We start from the raw sequence: 20,489 nt of genomic DNA on the forward strand, positions 1-20,489 counted from the left end.
GATTGCATTATTCATGCTTTGTAACTCATGTATTATTGTGTACCTCTTATAGGAATTGAAGCTCAAAATAAATCAGTCAATGTGGCCTTACCTTTTTCTTTTAGTCGCTGAACCTGTTCCTTGAAACTTGAATCTGAAAAGAACAAGAAAAGATAAATGTCAAGGTCCCAAGACTTCATTAAGATGAACAAATCATTTCCTGGTCTTTAATCAAGTAACCTTTCGTGCCCGTTATGGTGCTGGACACTCCGTTCCAACTGTTTTTCTATCTGTTGTAGTTCTTGAAGGGTACAGGAATGCAGACCTTCTCCCCAAGAGTTTCCTGAAATTTCATTTGTTTTAGAAGGCTTTCTCAAAGGAAAGGGAGACAAATGACAGTGAAACAACTTTCGGAGTAAGGTTTATTTGAACCTTTTTGATGTTTCAAGAAGCTCTATCTTCTTCATTAAACTTGCTGCCTCATGCTGCAAATATTGCATTGTTGTATAAGCTACGGTAAGACTTTTACCCAATTGTTTGCAAGAAAACTAATTGCTTTCCAATTCATCCCAAAGTGGAAACACAAAACCAAGGCTCTACCTGCAGATTCTGTGCCACACCTTCGTTTTCAGGTTGAATTCTGTCTTTAGCATGCCTCTTATAACGCTCCATTATATCCTGCATGCTGCAAAATCCTTCATGTTAGTCTTTTCCCCTTTCTTTTGAACAGCAGCAAATAGCAAAACCGAACTTTGAATGACAAACTATTCTAATAAGAACATAAGCAACTCTGGAAACTCTTCAAGTAGTTGAGAGTGGGTTAAAATTGGAACATCTTTCATAACTAGGAAGGACAATATCACATGTTGCCATAACAATGGAATACAACAATACCATTGGTACAATAGATAATTATCATGTCTTAAGCTATGGACTTTTTTTTTTTTTTTTTTTTTTTTGCTTCCTTTGCTTTATCAGCGGAGAGGAGGATGAAAAAGATTAGTAGAACAGGTTGAATCATCATGCTCCAAACGTTTACAGCAGCTTAGTGTCATTGGCCTAGACTCGTTATAGCATCACCTAGCAAGAGTATCCCCTTGATAAACGCTAGGTACTCAAAAGTGTGGCTTGACTCTCACAATCGTCAATACCCATAGCAAGCTCGCTATGTTTGTGTGAAGATGGCAATAAATATTTTTTTTGATAAGTGTGGTATCTATTCCAGCTAGCGCGCACCTCGACTAATTTCACGGGATACATGCCACCTCCCACCAGATACCAGATAACTCCGTCCACAAAGGCTAGAACAGATGGAAAGAAATCACCTAGTGTTTCGTCTCTGCTGGGAATCGAACCTGACACCTCATGGTGCTCAACCCACTTCATTGACTACTAAGTCGCACCCTTAGGTGCAAGATGACAATATATCTAGTAGAGAAGTTTCCAAGGTGTGGAGAAGCAAGTGTGTTTCGATTTACAACTATTTAACACAAGACTCACTAGATTCGCTACACACTTGAAACACCTCAGTAGTACACTCACCTTTCTAGTTGGACTTGCTGACTAGATCGTTTAAAAATGGGGAGTCCCCCTCCTATTTACTGCCAAGGAATCTTCAAGAACCCCTAAACTCGCTTGTGGCATTCCTTAAGTCAGTGGTCGTGGACTGGCCGCCATGGCGCTCTTTAGAACCTCCCGTCGCCTAAATCCAGCATGCCTTGAAGACCTCCAGGGTGGGGTACCAGGTCCTTCTCGGCGTCTTTGTCAGCCTTTAGAGCCCTTCCATGAAGCATTTTTTTTCCCCATTCAAGCCAGTAACCTCGGGCATTGCCCTTTCATTATGGAAGGTTTGGCTTGACCCCTACCATGTCTATATATTCCACAAAAACTTACAACATTGAAGGGGAAAATGGACCTGTCCTCCAAAAGAAAGATTGAACAAATCAATCTTTCCCAGAAAAGAAAGAGATTCTACTATACTGGTTTCCTTGCTACTATACTAAGAGCAAGTTCAACTAACAAAAAAATTAGCTTTGTTGAATCTCCTTCTAATACTTGGCAGTTGCCATCTATCAAGTTGAACTAGTCCCTTCACCTCTCTAGGAAACTGATTAAAGAGGTAAAGAAGGTTCTTTTTCTACTTTGAGATGCAAGTTCGCAAGGTAGTTGGCCACTTGAGTTGCTTCTCTAAACCAATGTAAAATCTGAACATCCGCTTGAGAAGTGATTTGAACAGTGTCCCCTATCAACCTCTTGAGCTTAGGATTGTTGGTGTGTCCATTGATGTAAATATTGGCTGAGATCATTAGTTGCAGAATTGGTACTTTTCTTCTATTTCGTTACTCACTTTATAGACTCAAACGAAAATTCATGCAGCAGACTCTGGCTTAGACGGTCAAGAAGACACTTGCAACTTAAGAAGAAACAATATCTATCCTTGGCTAGCAAGTTGATACTCATTAATTGTTTGTCAGACAATCAACCAATGCAACCGATAAGATATCCCTATTTCCTTTGGTGACAAGAATGGACATATGGATAGCGGCTAGTAGAAGGAACTTTCTACAGTGAGGAGTTATACAGGAAATTCTTCCGATTAAAGGGAAAAGGAGGGTGCATGGACTAGGGATAAGGAACTTATGGCCTATGATCTTTAAAAACTGTTTGTCACACCAGTATCCTTTTGGAGGATCCTGAGTCCTGACTGCATTTTTGAAGGATTTGAACCACATAATATATGGCTACAAAGCAAAAACCTCTTATGCAAAATGACTGTGGAGACAGAATCAAGAGCACCATTTAGTTTGGCATGCAAATATATTAATTCCAAAAACACAATTCAAGATTAATGCTGTGCCACAGATTTTGCTCCTCCTCATGATATGAGATGTAGTAGCTGTTGTTATGAAATGTAGTAGCTGAATTAGCATTTTATTAGTTGTATTAGTTAATTAGCTAATGTGGCAAAGTTAGTTAAAGTCTCAAAGTTAGTTACAAGTCCAGAAATCAGTTACAGGTTAGCATAGCAGTTGACAGCTGTGTAATTGATTAGATTCACTTTATAAATACCTTGTAACTCATACAATCAAACATCAATGAATATACATTTTCTCATAACTCTCTCAATATTCCTCTCTCTAGATAAATATCTCGGTTGAACCCTGAACTTAGCTTACAGTTCTTCAAGTTCCCAACTTCTAGATCTGTTAGTTCGAATTTGATTGCACTTTGTGCATCACCTCACGATGGGGATATTTTGAAATATATACATGTGAGATGCCCGTGGGATGAGTTTGCATACACACATGAAGATACTTGGTAGGCGTTTGGCCATACAAACCAAATATTTTCACTTTTGTTTGGAATTTTTGAAGTTGGACTTGTGTTTTATTATAGTTTTTGCAAAAAAAATATTTGATCGTTTGAATGTACTAAAAGTGAAATATGTGAAAACATGATTTTGGGTGTTTTCCAAAAGTTGCATTTGAAATTTTCATGGCCAAACATTGATTCAAATAAATTGAAAAAAAAGTTCCGAAAAAAAGTGAATAATTCTCGTGGCCAAACTAGTCTCTATAAGATTATGTACAGATGCTGAAATATTAAACTTGTTCAAATTGTATTTTATTTAATTTACGAACTAGAGTTTTAATTATTTAAGAATTTTGATTTTTGAAATATATGTATTAGAGTATGGATTTGTTCATGTACTTTGGAAGAGGTGAAGTGTAGAATAAAATAATGAAGATACATGTATACTAGTCTAGATACATGGTGTAGACTTATAAACACCCATGTATGCTAGTCATTTCATGCAAACGAAGTAGTGAAAAACTATCCATCCTCACGTCTCTTCTTGTGAGGTCCTTTAAGTGTGTGATATTGTTGTCTTCCTCTCTAAAATTTTCTAACATTTGGTATCAGAGCTGGTGTGCTTGGAAGATAACTGAATGTAGAGTTTGACTAACACTAATGAAACTCCATTTTAAGTTCCGATGCGGACTAAACAAAAGTATGAAAATTGGTACATTCGAATGAAGGCCCCGCTTGGTGCCTAAGATGTTTGGAAACTGGTGGAAAACAGAGTTAATGAAACGAAAGATGTCGTTGCTACAAAGAAGAAAGGTCGTGAAGGGGCTTACTCTCATATATCAAAGTTTGGATGAAAAGGTGTTCGAGGAGGTTGCATATGCAACCACCTCCAAGCAAATATGAGATATTCTTCCAACCATTAGAGGTTTGGACAACATGAAAAAGGTTCGTCTCCAAACCATAAGAGGAGAGTTTGAATTATTGTAAATGAAGGAATCCAAATCAATTTCGAATTACACTTCAACAGTCATGAATTTAGTTATGTTGTGGTTGTCATTGAAGAGTCCAAGGACTGTGACACTATAACCATAGAAGAGTTCATGCGTTCTTTTCAAGCTCATGACGAAAAATTGAAGTAATTGAGACAAGAAATGGTTGAGCAAGTTTTGCAAGCAAAGCTTTCTTTGAAGGAGAAAGATGAATGGTGTGGCTCACAACAAAGACATTGTGGATGGAAGAGGTGGTAATCAACCACAAACAAATAAAGTAAAAAAGTAACACTCCAACCAAGGAAGAGGTCGTGGAAGAGGTAGAGGATGAAGGCCATATCAAGGAAGATATAATAAGTCAAATACTGAACGTTATACTTCCCAAAAAAATAATTATTTTTTTGGGAAGTGTAAAAAAAATATGGAGCAGAAAAATAATTTTATGGAGATAAAAATGAAGATGAAAATTGCACTTTACTTCTTACATCCAAAGGAGAAGAAAGTGAAGAAACAAACCAGTGGTACCTTGATTTTGATGCAACATTTTTGTGGAAGTATCACTTTTGGGGACTCATTGCGAGTTGCAATAAGAGGAAAATATGCGGTTTTAATTCGAAAGATAAAAGTCATCAATTAATTTCTAATGTCATGTATGTACTCGAGATGAAAAGTAATATTTGAGTTTGGAAAAACTTTTGGACAAAAAATATAACATTCTTTTGAAAGATAAAAGGTCGATTATGAAAGATGAAAAATAAGAGATTAGCCAAGGTTCCAATGATTAAAATAAAATGTTTGTTTTGAATCTTCAAATTGATGTGCCGAGTTACTTATACCCACATGTCAAAGATTCATCTTGATTTTGGAAAATAAGATTTGGTCATTTAAATTTTCATAGTCTAAGGTTAGTGAAAAGGTTGCCAACTATCGATCATCTTAATCAACTTGGTGAAAGATGTCTCTTCCGAAAGCTAGCAAGGAAAAGCTTTGCTAAAGAGTCTTTGACAAGAGCACGATAGCCTTTGGAATTGATTCACAATGTATGTGGACCGATCAATCCGTCATCACTTGGTAGAAGTAATTATTTTCTTCTCCTCCATAATGAATTTTCTCAGAAAACTTGGATTTTTTTTAAAAAAAAAAAAACCTGAGTTGTTTTGAAACCTTAAGAAATTTCATGTCGATTCGATAATAGTGGATACACTTCAAATGAACTCAAGTTTTTTTGTAGGAAGGATGAAATTCATCATTCTTTGACTGATTCAAGATCACCTCAAAAAAATGATGTCGTTGAAAGAAAGAATTGCACTATTCTAAACATGGCAAAAAGTATGTTGAAGAGCAAAAATATGCCTAAGAAACTTTAGGCTGAAGCAATTGCTTGTGTGGTGTATTTATCAAATCAGTTTCACATCAGAAGTGTTCGTGAGAAAATACGACAAGACGCTCGGAGTGGTTTAAACAAAAAAATTGCTCACTTACGAGCATCTGAAAGCATTGCTTATATGTATGTACCAGATGAGAAGAGATCTAAGCTTGATGGCAAAAGTGAGATGTGTGTTTTTATTAGTTAGGATCAAAGTTCTAAAGGGTAATAAGCTTTATAACACAAGAAATGATGAAGTTATCATAGGAGATGTTAAATTTGATGAAGGTCGTGTTTGAGAATGAAAAATTAAAGAAAATTACTACTTTAGTCCATTTTATGATGAGGAAGATGATGAAGAAGTAGTGGAGTAGCCTACTACACAACCTACAATACCTTCACCGGGAGTTCAAGAAGTTGGGGAATTAAGTTCAAGCAGAGTACCTAGAAAGATTAGAAATCTTCGTGAATTTTATGATGCACCGAAGAGTTAATAGAAAATTTAAGTGCTTTTAACTCATTTTTGTTTATTAGTGGATAGTGAGCCTCTAAGTTATGAAGATGCTGCCAAAAAATTAAAATGGAGATATGTTATGGACGACAAAATCAAGACAATCAAGAAGAATGATACATGAGAGTTGGTTACACTTCCACGAAACAAAGCAATATTGAAGTCAAATGAGTTAACAAGCTAAAGAAAATTCTAAAAACAAAAAGTGGAGAGGTACAGAGCAAGATTGGTAGTTAAGGGGTACAAACAAAAGGCCAATATTACTATGATGAAGTTTTTGCTTCAGTAGCTCGATTGATAACAATCTGTTTGATAATTTCCTTGTCATCCCAAAATCAATAGAAGACTAATCACGTGGATGTGAAGTCAGCTTTCTTAAATGGAGTTTTGGAGGAAGAAGTCTACATCGATCAACCTTTGGGTAATAAGGGTGAATGACATGAAGTTAAACTCTTGACATTAAAAAGGCTCTTTATAACTTGAAGCAAACTCTACAAGCTTGGAATTATAGAATTGACATATACTTCCAAACACTCAACATGCACTTTATCTAAAAGTTAACAATAAAGGCGACATATCAGTTGTTTGTTTGTATGTGGATAATTTTATCTTGACAGAAAATAATCTAAAGATGTTTGAATAATTCAAAGGAGCAATGACAAGAACATTTGGGATGATGAACATTGGCTTAAATGTCGTACTATCTTTACATTACAAAGGAAAGTATATATAGGGATGTTATAAAGGTCATTTTACTTTGGAAATCTAAAGAAGACCAAAGTAGAAGAGATATCTATTTACTTCAATTTATCATAGAGTAACTTATAAACACTTTACGCAAAGAAAATAAATAGATTAGAGATGGTGTAAGAGAATGGAGATTGTGTACAATTAAGTGTATATAGTCTATTTTTGTTATTTTTAGTATTTGAATATCGCGTGAAGCACAATTAGTTCACTATTAAAATAAAATAGCTAATCAAAATTGAGTCTTCAAAATGAAGATGACTTTAAATTTGAAATTATGCATCGAAAAGTTTATATGATCAGTTCACTTATTAAGTAGCAATTACAAGTAACTCTTTTGATAAGCATTAATATGGTAAAAAATAATAACTAATATGTTATCATATGTTAAAACTCACTAATAAGGTGAAAAAAGATCTTTGCACTTATATCCACAGAAGAATCTGTTAATCTTTTCAATCGGATCAGTGCAATCCCTCTTTCTTATATCAAAAGATTAACTAAATCATAAAATAAAATGAAACTCAACTTGCCTTCTCAAAAAATAAAAAATGAAACGCAACTTGGAATACAAACTAGGCAAGTCGACTATCAAGTCTACTTAAAGCTCACTCAGACATGAATAGTGAATCAAATATTAGAGAAAAGAGTAAGGAAAAAATCAATGATAATGTTAGGATTATGCATAATGACAATTAGTTGTTACTTAAGAAATATGAACACTCAACACTCAAAGGTGAAATTGAAATAATACCAAAAAACATTAAGCTAATCATTGAGTAGCTTAAGACCTTAATAATAGATCTCTTTGGAAATCCTCGCATAACCCTTGTAGGACAATAATATAACTCAATTTTTGAAAGGAGGGGCGCTTCCGATTCTATCGGTGCTTGAAACAATTTTGTCTTCTCTGTATTACTATTCCCTTGGTTAGCAATAATTGTTGTTTTTCCGATATTTGCGGGTTCTTTAAAGTACACCAAATCAGTATAGCTATCCTTCTTATGACACATCAACACAATTTGAATTAGTATCGAAATAAGTACTAAATAATTTCTTTTTTTCATTTACTTGTTGATGTAAAATTATCTTCCATTCAATAGAAAATTCTTTCGTTTTGAAGAAATTACCTACTGATTGTGTCTCTGACCTTATAGTTCTCTACCCGCTTCATTGACCACTAGGCCCACACCCTTGAGTGTATCGACTCAAATATCATGCAAATAATTTAAACATCCAATCCAAAACAAGGGTGGAAAAGCTGGAAACCTACTTTATAATCCCGTTTGAATGTTTTTTCACAATTTCATGTGAAACAATTACATAACTCTAAAGTGAAGAGCATTATATGTATGTAAGCTAAACTTAGTATGCATATAACATTGGCACAAATTATAAACTATTCTAGCTGTTTATCTTCTGAAGTGTTTTTTTTTTGGGGGGATCTGAATATCCATATCTCTTACTTCTATATATCTCAATAAAATTAAAACTGCATCTTTAATTAAGTGTACGTGGTCCTGATCTTCCTCATAACTTATTTAATTTGCATTTCAAATGTAAAGGGATTGTCACATTTGTATGAAATGATATGAGGAAAGCACTTGCATGTGAGGAAGGAGGTTTAGAGGGGGGAGGGGGGGGGGGGGGGGGGGGGCTGAGGAAGCTTTTCAATTTGTAGTACATATTAAAGAACTAAAACAACAAAATGATAAATTGACAAAAAGATAGTTGACTTAAAAGAATGAAAAAGGGTCAAAAATGTCCTTAAAATATGCAAATTTTATTAAAGTTGTCCTCGGTTAATAGTTTGGCCCAGAAATACCCCATGTCGTTAATAGTTTGGCTAAAAATGCTCCTATTGTTACTTAATTGGGTAAAATTGCCTTTATTTCACAAAAACTTAACGGAACATAACTGAAAAACAATAACGACATATTTGGAGCTACACGCATACATTGAAGGCATATTTGATCCAATTTAATTGCTAACTGCAATTATTCCACAACTTGTGACATATCATTTATTAAGCAACTTGGTTAAATTCTAGGAAATTCTCACCAATTTAAGGCATCACATATGCACATACTATTCCTGATAAAAATAATAGACCCCTTTTCTTGTTTCTTTTCTTTTTAACTCTCTTTAACTTGTACCGACCCGCTAGGTTGTATGTGTGTGGGTGTGGGGGGGGGGGGGGGGGGGGGAACTAGACCTCCGTTGGGAATTTTCGAGGCCGCGAGTGAGTTCGTAGCGTGTTTTTATGTGTATGTACATGTGTTGTTTGCGTCTGCAGGGCCTCATATTGGTGTTGGGATCTTTGGGTGAAAAACTGGTGTAAAAACTGAGCTACTGGTCAAAATGGACCGCTACAGCGGGTACGGTACCGCCGTAGCGGGTCCGTCGTAGAAATGATAGGCTCGTCGCTACGGTGAGCCGGGGATTAATGAGGTCCGACATAGTGGGAGGGTTCCCGCTATAGCGAGACCGCTGCAATGAGGTTTTGATCGCTGCAGCGGTCAACGGGAGGCAGAAATCGTGTTTTATATCCTTTCCGAACTTATTCCTAACACAACTCTAAAATAGTCTTCAAGAACTCCTGTGGCGAAATTCTAAGGCTAGGGCTAAAATACTCTTGAAAAGTAAGTCTCAACCCTTAGTCTTTGTTCATTCCATCATCATGTTAGATTCCATGATTAGTTAAAGGTCCGTAAATGGTGAATGGAAGGGCTAAAACCCTGGAACTTAAGAAACCCTTGATTAATGAATGCGTTATTGTTTTTTAATCATCTAGAAGTATAGATTATCACTTCCTAGGATGAGAATTGATTATTACATGATAGGAATGATGTATTGAGACTTAGGATTTCATAAAGATGATAACTTTGGCATAAAAACTGCTTGTAGAAGGGTTGGAATGATTAGAAAACCTATGAGCAGATAGAATATGATTATTGGGGTTGATATTATGATGAATTCACACTTAGTTATAGTTCACCCATTTAAAAAGGGTAGAAGTAGTTGGGTTGTTTTCCCAAAATTATTGTATTGATTGAATAGATGATTCGAATACTCATGTAGCGCTATATTTCTAGACTTTGAACATTCGGAAGCTTTGCGAAGTGGGAAAGCTATCGCGGAGTAATTACATTCTCTTAGTTCTGCTTTTAGGTAGGTTGCGGTCTACTTGAGTTAGACTTTGATTAGTTGATTGCATATGTTATGAAATGGATAGAAAAAGCATGATTAGGGCTTCGGACATAAAGTGTGGTTGGAAATTCCCTTATTTGATAATTGATTGATTGATCATGTGATTAACTATTATGATATGGTAAAGAAGGAGTTAATGAATATTCTTCTTGTTGACTTGAAGTAATCGCTTACTCATGGTATTGATGAATTGATTCTCGAGTCTTGATATGACTTGTGACATGGTGATTTGTGTTCCTTGATATTGATTTATTGATTGTTCACATTCCTTAATTGATTGTGGAATGGAAATACATTGTGATAAGAAAGATATTATAAATATGAAAAGGCACATTTGACAAGGGGGTGAGGATGTGCCTAGTTATGGGCTCGTGATCCGAGGTCAGTTTCGGAGCGAGTGGTACTTGGACATTATGGGTCCCCTGCAGGTCATGACTATCTCGGAAAAACAATATCATTGAGCATTTGTGTACATGGTTGAGATACTTTCATTATTTATTGCATTGCATCGGACTCATGGCTACTTGGCCAAACACTACCATTTAGCATGTGTATACATATATGTGACATAGTTGAGATAATTCGTGAGATACAGCTGTGTTGGTGATTACATGATTGAGTTACTTTTATTGATTGTTGGTTGTGTGGGCTTATCTTAATTCAGTGGTATGATTCTTGTTGATAACTTCTTGTGGTTATGTGTTGTTGTGCCTATCTGTTGTTTTATTGATTTCGCAATTTATGTATCATACTAATCTTACTCGGCTATAATACCTACCGGTACATAGTGTTTGTACTGATACTACCTTGATGCATTCTTTTGAGTGCAGATTGTGATCCAGAGGCATTTACGAGACCTCATATTTAGCATGAGGCTAGTTTTTGACAGATTCGAGAGTGAGCTCTTATCCATGCCAGGCCGCCTGAAGATCTTTCCTATTTTAGATGTCTACTTCACTTCAGACATTTATGTTTATTTCAGACAGTTGTTCATTCTTTAGAGAGTTATGTTTTAGAGTCCTTGTATGATGACTTTTGAATTTTGGGGTTGTAATAGCTAGACTTCCGTACTTTCATTTATTTACGACATGACTAGACGTTTGAATGATTGTTACTTTGTTTATATTCTTGATAGATCTAAAAATGGCTAGGTAATTGGTAATCGTTAGATGGTTTGTTAAGAGGATTGGTTTGCCACTAGGTGAATTAGTGTGGGTGCCACTCACGGCTATTGGGTCATGACAAAGTTGGTATCAGAGCATTAGGTTCATCGATCTCGCTATGGGACATGTCTACTAGAGTCTTGCGGATCGGTACGGAGACATTTGTACTTATCTTCGAGAGGTTATGGGACACTAGGAAAATTTAATTTCTTTTTCTTTCGTGCTACGTGATTCCAATTGGTATTTGGATAATTCAAATTAGTATCTGAATTTTCTTTCTATTCTCTCAAAGATGGTGAGGACTCGTGCGACAGAAGCAAATGAGGCGCCTGTGCCGGCCGCTAGGGCCACAGTTCGTGGAGGAGGCCAGGCCAAAAGGCGTTGTCATGGTAAAGGCAGGGAAGCAGCAGCACCAGCCAGGGGCGAGGCACCTGTGGCTGCTCAGCACCGCATTAGTCCCCTAAGCCTCAGGTAGTTCCAGATGAGACAACAGAGATTGAAGCAGCACCAGCTCAGCCAGATACTATAGCTCCTCCTCAGTGTTGTCAGATGTGATGGTCCGAGTGTTGAACCTGCTAAATGGCTTGACAGAGGAAGGTGTGTTACCAACTGTTCCAGGTGCTCAGGGTGCCAGAGTGGGTGATCCGTTTCCCAGCGGAGTTCGTGCTCTAGCATTACAGCATGCTGTAACTGTGGCTCCTCGTTTGGATAAGGCTCCGGATTAGAGGTATTTCCTAGACCAGTGGGAGGTTCAGTGTTGACCGAGGATGAGCATAATTTATTTTGGAGGTTCACTAAGATAAAGCCTCTAGAGTTCTTCAGCACTGAGGTTGAGAATGCTTACGAGTTCATTATGGACTGTCATGAGAGTCTCCATAATATTGGGGGGGGGGGGGGGGGGCGAGGGGTGGTAGAGAAGTATGGTGTGGAGTTTGTTACCTTCCAGCTCTTGGGTGATGCCAAGTTATGGTGGAGGGCTTTTGTAGAGTACAGGACAGCGGGGTCACCTCTGTTGACATGGACTCAGTTTTATCATGTGTTCTTAGACAAGTATGCTCCTCATACTTTGATGGACTGCAGGATTGATGAATTCAGTAATATTGAGCAGGGTAATTTGTCTGTAGCTGCTTATGAGGCTCGATTTCATTCGTTGTCTCATTATGCCCTCCACCTTGTGCCTACTGAGGAGGAGAAGGGGTTAGGAGATTTATGAAGGGATTGAACACCGCCCTTCAGTTGTCAGCTTTTCAGCTTGCAACAACAAGTGCTTCCTTTCAGGAAGTAGTGGATCACATTAGGACCATTGAGGGTGTGAGGCAGGACAGTTATAATAAGTACACAGAGAAGAAGGCCTGAAAGGATAGTAGTTTCAGTGGCTCTTTCTCAAAGGGCCAGGGTTCCTGGGTCTTTTCGGGATGCCCTTTTCAGTCACCCATACAAGCTATAGCTGGGGGCCCATCGGGTGCCAGTCAGCACTATTTCAGTCAGCCAGGGGGTTCGCAAACCAGAGCCCCAGATTATGGTGGTTACTCGCCTTCGTCCGTCTCTATTCAGCGCCCGACACTAGACAACGGATGCTTCGAGTGCGGTAATACGGGATATTTCAAAAGAAATTATCCCAGCCAGGGTACTCAATTTTAGGCTCCCAGAGCTTCAGCATCAGGTAGAGAGAGAGGATCTTATGGGGGTAACTACGCTCAATCTGGGCGTGGCGTTCACACGACAGGTATGGCAACCAGCCTAATCGAGGCAGGTTTCAGATTGGTAGAGGTGGACATCAGCCGGGCAGAAGCGGAACCCTGACAAGACAGGTTGATCGCGATGGATCGCAAGCTACTGGCGGACAGGTTCATTGTTATGCCTTTCCTGATAAGACAGGCTGAGGGCTCAGATGCAGTTATTATAGGTAACATCTCAATCTGTCACTGGATGGCTTCTGTATTGTTTGACCTGGGTTTTATATTTTCTTATGTGTCTACATATTTATCTGTGGGTCTTGATATGGTCTGTGATTTACTTGATGCCCCTATATATATATATATATATATATATATATATATATATATATATCCACTCCAGTTGGAGATTCTGTGGTTGTAGATAGAGTTTTTCGATCTTGTACTGTCACACTTACAGGGTCTAGCACCTGGGTTGACTTAGTGATTTTAGACATGATAGACTTTGATGTCATCCTGGGTATGAGTTGGCTAGCTCATTATCACGCAATCCTAGACTGTCATGCCAAGACAGTCATCTTAGCTATGCTCGGGGTGCCTAGACTTGAGTGGAAGTGTAACTTTAGTCCCTCACCGAAGAAAATCATTTCTTTTATTCTTGCAAAGAAATTAGTGGCTAGGTGGTGTTTGGCTTATTTGGCACATATCTATGATACCAGTGTTAACGGTCCATCTATTAAGTCAGTTCCTGTAGTGCGTGAGTTTGCGAAGGTGTTTCCCGCAGATTTGTCGGGCATGCCACCGGACCGTGACATTTATTTCTGCATTGACTTAGAGCAACAAACTTGCCCTATTTCCATCTCGCCATATCGGATGGCACCAGTAGAGTTGAAGGAATTAAAAAAACATCAGGATCTTCTTAGTAAGGGCTTCATCCGTCTGAGTGTCTCCCCGTAGGGCACTTCTGTTCTGTTTGTGAAAAATAAAGATGGGAATATGCGGATGTGCATTGATTACCGCCAATTAAATAAAGTCATCATTCGGAATAAATATCCTATCCTTTGTATTGATGACTTCTTTGACTAGCTTCAGGGGGGTTCTGTGTTTTCAAAAATTGATTTGAGATTAGGATATCATCAGTTAAAAATTCGGGCAGAGGATATTCCTAAGACAGCTTTCCGGATCAGGTATGGGCATTATGAGTTTCTGGTTATGTCTTTCGGGCTTACTAATGCCCCAGCTGCTTTGAAGTAATCGCTTACTCATGGTATTGATGAATTGATTCTGAGTCTTGATATGACTTGTGACATGGTGACTTGTGTTCCCTAATATTGACTTATTGATTGTTCACATTCCTTAATTGATTGTGGAACGGAAATACATTGCGATGAGAAAGATCTTATAAATATGAAAAGGCACATTTGACAAAGGGGTGAGGATGTGGCTTAGTTATGGGCTCGTGATCCGAGGTCAGTTTCAGAGCGAATGGTACATAGACACCATGAGTACCCTGCAGGTCATGACTATCTGGGGAAAACAATATCATTTAGCATGTGTGTACACGGTTGAGATACTTTCATTATTTATTGCATTGCATCGGACTCATGACTACTTGGCCAAACACTACCATTTAACATGTGTGTACATATACATGACATAGTTGAGATAATTTGTGAGATATAGCTGTGTTAGTGATTACATGATTGAGTTACTTTTATTGATTGTTGGTTGTGTGGGCTTATCTTAATTCAGTGGGATGATTCTTGTTGATAACTTCTTGTGGTTATGTGTTGTTGTGCCTATATGTTATTTTATTGATTTTGTGATTTATGTATGATACTAGTCTTAGTCTGCCTATGATATCTACCGGTACATAGTGTTTGTACTGATACTACCTTGCTGCATTCTTTTAAGTGCAGATTGTGATCCACAAGCATCTACGAGACCTCATATTTAGTGTGAGGCTAGTTTCTGACAGATTTGAGGGTGAGTTCCCATCCATGCCAGGCCGCCTGAAGATCTTTCTTATTTTAGATGTCTACTTCACTTCAGACATTTATGTTTATTTCAGACAGTTGTTCATTCTTTAGACGGTTATGTTTTAGAGTCCTTATACGATGACTTTCGAATTTTGGTGTTGTAATAGTTAGACTTCCGCACCTTTATTTATTTATGTCATGACAAGACGTTTGAATGATTATTACTTTGTTTATATTCTTGATATGTCTAAAAATGGCTAGGTAATTGGTAATCGTTGGATGGTTTGTTAAGAGGATTGGTTCACCACTAGGTGAATCAGTGTGGGTGCCACTCACGGCTATTTGGGTTGTGACATAACTAATAAAAAGTGAGAAGTAATATTTTTTGCTTCTTAATATTGTTTTATCAATTAAAATAAAATAACGTCATGTACTTTTTAATCTCACAATATAGGTCATGTATATAAGATCATAATTACCTCGTCATCAATTTTCATTAGATAACGATAAAACTCTTTTTTTCTAAAAAATATGGGAAATATTTTTATTTCTTAATCTTCTGAATTGAAGTACGATAAGCATTTACTAATATAATCCTTGATTTTAAAGTTCAAACGAAAAAAAAGGGAGTCAACAGTAACTCCATCGATGATATTTTACAGATATTTTGTGATTTGAATCAATGTAATGAATTTTCTTATTTTATGACATTATGGTTGTTATATCTTTACCTAGATCTCTAATTTAAATTGTACAAAATGGCTCAATTGTGTGCTCTAGGTGATACCTTAAAGTGGTGAGAAAATTCACTGCAGTTTAGTCAAGTTGCTTCATATAAATGCAACTTCACAAGTTATTGAATAAAAATTAGGAATTAAATTGGACCAACCATGTCCTTTGTATGCGTGTAGGTCTAAATATGCCCTTATTAGTCTTCTATGTATATTCGGTCAAGTTCTATGTGAAATAAGAGCATTTTTTTCCCAATTAAGTAACAATAGAAGCATTTTTTACCAAACTAATAATAGCACGGCACCTTTAGGCCAAACTATTAACGGAGAAAAATTTGATGAATTTCACATGCTTTAAGGGCATTTTCGATCATTTTCCGATAAAAGAAAGAAGAATATGGAAACCTATAAAGAAAAATAAAAGGCTTGAGAATGTAACAAAGCTGTTAATTTACTACAGCTATCTAAATGTAATTTCCTTGCATATTTTATTACATCAAATCTGTAGGGACTAGGGAGTTATAGGATTTATCTTCCTTAGTTAGAATCATCTTTTCTTGTATTTAAACATTGATTTTTTGAGTAGTATACATGGAAAATTCTTCCATCACTTCGCTACATTACATGATACCAGAACAAGATCAGTCGCTTCGCTGAAGGAGTAGTCTACTAGTCTTACTGTCTCACCAGAATTTCTTGTCCAATCATAAAATATTAAACTGTGTGGCCATCTCATCATAGTCTACTAGTCTTACTGTCTCACCAGAATTTCTTGTCCAATCATAAAATATTAAACTGTGTGGCCATCTCATCTAAAAGCGTAAGCTTATAATTAAAGAGTTCAAAATTTTAATTACTTAAATATTATCTTTGACACACCCTTCCCGTGATCGGGGCGTAATTTTCTTTTTTCATGAGCCAAGAATGTGAAAATTCCCTTTTAATAATAGGAGGCAATAAAACTTGAACTCAAGACATATATGCGTGCTCTAATACCATATTTGAAATGTTTGATCATCTCATCTAAAAGCTTAAGCCTTTTAGAGTAAGCATAATTTTATTTACTTTTTCATTAATAATCACTTTCATATTACAAACTATTCAACTGGATCTCAAGCTCCACTTTAGTAAACTATTGTAATGGAAAGATAAGGATTCAAAGGTTTTAACACATTATTTTACACATTTTTACACATGAAGGAATGTGCCATTCGAAGTGGTGGAGTGATGTATTAGAATGTTTATGTATTAGGTGATGGATAGATGTAATAAGGAACAAATGCCGAATCTGTTAATAATTGCCAGATTCGTCATTTATTCCTAATACAAAGTATTTTACTAATTTTGAGCATGATTCAATTACTTGGAAGAGCCGGATCGGGTCTCGGGTCAAGGATTGGATCGGTTTTAGGGTTGGGTAATTGGGCTCTAAATAAATTCAGGTACTAATTTAAATTTTAGAATATTTCTTCTAAAATTAATAATTGTCACGTCATTAAATAGGTACTGGAAGTTGTATTTCCGATTAAAATGAACATGAAAGCTAATTAAGCAAAGTTAGATAACTTTTGAAAAACAAATTAAAAAAAATAGTGACTTTGATTGGCAAATTACGTACATTAGTTGAGTGATCATTCAAGAGAACAACTCATGAGTGATCATTCAAGAGAACAGCTCATCTATCTTGTTAGGTTTCTTTTGTGACAATGTGGACTAAACGAAAAAAGTGTTTGGTAAATGACAGTATTTCAATATCACCTAGATGAAAGCAACCAAAACAGATTTGTCCGAGAGCATTGACGGAGTCAGGATTCTTAGTTAGGAGATTCAAAATATAAAATATAAAAAAAATTAACACATCAAGAAGTCAAGGAAATTCAATATCTACTACATATACATAAAAACTAACTTTAACCTTGTATATACAATATAATTTTTCGATGAAGGGCTTCGCTCCTGAACGTGAGTTAACACGAACTACCTCGGGCTTCTACATTTGTTTCTACTAGAGCATCCCACATTGATTGAGGGAATGGACTAGCGTCTTCTTACATTTTCTATGGTTTAGGATAAATTTCATTTTATGAACTAACTTTTGAAGTTGAGTTAAGCTCGATGTTCATCTATGTTTGTACTTTGTAGTAATAGATCAAACATGACTTTGGAGGGATTTTCTTGTTGTCAGAGTTGATTTCTTGACCCAAAGAATAATGAAGAAAAGAATAAAGAACATGAAGATCGAATGTTGCTAAAAAACATCATACGTAATAGGACTAATTAATATTCACAAGGCACGTTGCGATTTTGGGAACTGCTAAGCTGTTTTGGATTGAACTTGGTACAAAATAGTAATTTCTGCCCAAAAGATTATCAAGGTGTGTGACAAAGGAAACAACCAAGAGTATGGCCTTCCTAAACAAGACACTAATTAAGACAGTGAGCATGAAATGAAGTACTACAAACTTGACAACTGGCTCCCAGTACGTAGTTTTAATTAGCTTTGAAGTTCACATAAATAGCCTCTTTACAGCTCTAAACAACTCAATAAACTCAGTTTCCTTTTAACTTTGTCAGTTAAGCATATCCCTTAGCTTAGTTTATCCGAACCACAGCCACATTGATAACAGTACTTTTTAACTAAAATATTTAACCTTTACACCACGTATAGGGTGACGAGGCATAGTTTTACTTCAACTACTGATATCCCAAAATAAGGTACTAAGTGATACTCTTTAGGTTGTCTTCTTAATTATTACCAGATTTAACTCAAGGAAAACCTGATCCTGAGACATTTATATTATTATTAGTATTTCCCTTTTTAGTTATCGCATGACGTGAACAAAACTTACACGAAAAATTGAATGTATATATTTATTTGGTGCTGATCATAAAAGCCACTCAAGACGATTCTTTTGCCTAGGGTTAAGTTGCTGGATGGACAGTACCAAGCTTGTTGAAGCAATTGGATCTCTTAATAAATAACAGTTGATAAGAGAAGTCATTAGTTACCTGAATATTTTTGAACTTCAAGATAATTTTAAGCATTAATTCATCACCCTAAGAAGTAAAAAAGGTTGATTTTAAGTACATCAATTCATCTATCCCTCCATAATGAATTAAACTCCCGTACCACTACCTACTAGTGGATCGATTTAGGAAAGGAAAGATATGAGTAAAACTATATCACTTATAAAATCAATTGTGCTGCTTGATTTTTATTTCCAGGTACAAAGATGAGATCTGATGCAAATATGCAAGAAAATACAAACTCAATCAAGATGATGGACTTGTGGAAGTTTCTTGACATAAAAAATACAATCTTTAACATGAAGGCTGATCATATATGCACGTAAAATGAGATGAAAACTTGAAATTAATACACCATATGATTTAAAGCAATAAAGATAAAGTACTTACCTTGAGCTAGCAAATTCATAGAGCTTGCCTCTTGGAGAAAAAATAACCAAACCAATCTCAGCATCACACAGAACTGAAAGTTCAAAAGCTTTCTTGAGCAAACCATTTCTGCGCTTAGAGAAAGTGACTTGCCTGCTTGTGGCGTTTTCTATACGCCTCATCTGAGTTTTCCCCCTCACCATCTCCTTAAAAAAAAATCAAAAAAGATGGATGAAGTGAGGAAAATATAAAGAACAGTTGACCCAATTGATGAAGCAAGAGAGAGAGTTGATGAAGAAATAATTTTACCCAAAAGAGAATAAAATTTAGAAGGGTTAGCTATAGAAATTTACAAAATTGGCAAAAACTCAGAAGCTTTTAGCTTGGAGGTTATGAGGCTAAAAAAGGGAAGTCCTAAATCTGATGTGTGATGTATGTGGAAGAGAAAAAGGTACAAGTTTTACTCACTTCTCAGCCCCATTCTTATGGTATATCATCAAAAGAAAGAAAGGGACAAAGCTAATTAGGGGCGGCTCAACAAATTAGTGTCCAATATGATGTCTTAATTTATTTTATGTCATTTATTCCAATGACAAATGTAGATAACCTAAAAAGATTTATATTCAGAGGTAATGTAAAAATCTAAATGAGTTTTTCTTTTAACACTAATATCAATCTTTATTTTAAAACAAAAAAAAATTATACTTGTTCCATCAAACATACTCGTCATATTTCCTTTCTAAGGAGTCTAATCGTATACATTTTGATCAATATTTTTAAGATATATTTTTTTCATCATATTGATATGAGAAAAATTACAACTTACAGTACTTTTCGTATAGTTTTAAATATCTAACTTTTATTATATTGAATTAATTAAATCTAGTTTAGCTTCCAATATTAATTAAATTGACTCTCAAAAGGTGAAAGATGCCAATTATTTTAGAATGGAGGAAATAAATATTTCAGAGTTATTTAAGAAAATAACATATACACATACTATAATTAAAAAATGAGACCCCCAAAATTTGGGTACTAAAGCAATGACCTTAGAGGCCTTATCCTTTAGCCAGGCCTGAAGCCAATAAGAGTACTTAATTTCCTTACTCAATTGAGGATTTGATTTCTATAAATTGTGTAAAGAATTTTTACAATAGTTTTAATAAGTTGTGGACTTATAACAAATTTCACTTATTATGGATAATTGCATACTTTTAGATGATCTACTATTGTAATTTGCGTAATATTATTAGTGTCTAGAGAAAGAGAACTTAATTTGTCACTCAAATTTCATATCAATGCATGTCGTGGATGAGTCAAATTGGGTAGCCTATGCTTAGACACATATAGGAAGGGTATCATACATATTAGCTAAAGAAGGAAGAAACTTTTTGGAAAAATAATCTACTTGACAGTTCCTCCTTTATTTA

General features: G+C 35.9%; 1 pseudogene; it reads right to left on the reverse strand.

Moving 5' to 3' along the window:
• Positions 1 to 62: 62 nt before the first annotated feature.
• On the reverse strand, positions 63 to 19,496 carry LOC132644426 (MADS-box protein SOC1-like; annotated as a pseudogene).
• Positions 19,497 to 20,489: the final 993 nt, after the last annotated feature.

This window comes from Lycium barbarum, chromosome 6 (assembly GCF_019175385.1).
Source record: "Lycium barbarum isolate Lr01 chromosome 6, ASM1917538v2, whole genome shotgun sequence".
Classification (NCBI taxonomy): domain Eukaryota; kingdom Viridiplantae; phylum Streptophyta; class Magnoliopsida; order Solanales; family Solanaceae; genus Lycium; species Lycium barbarum.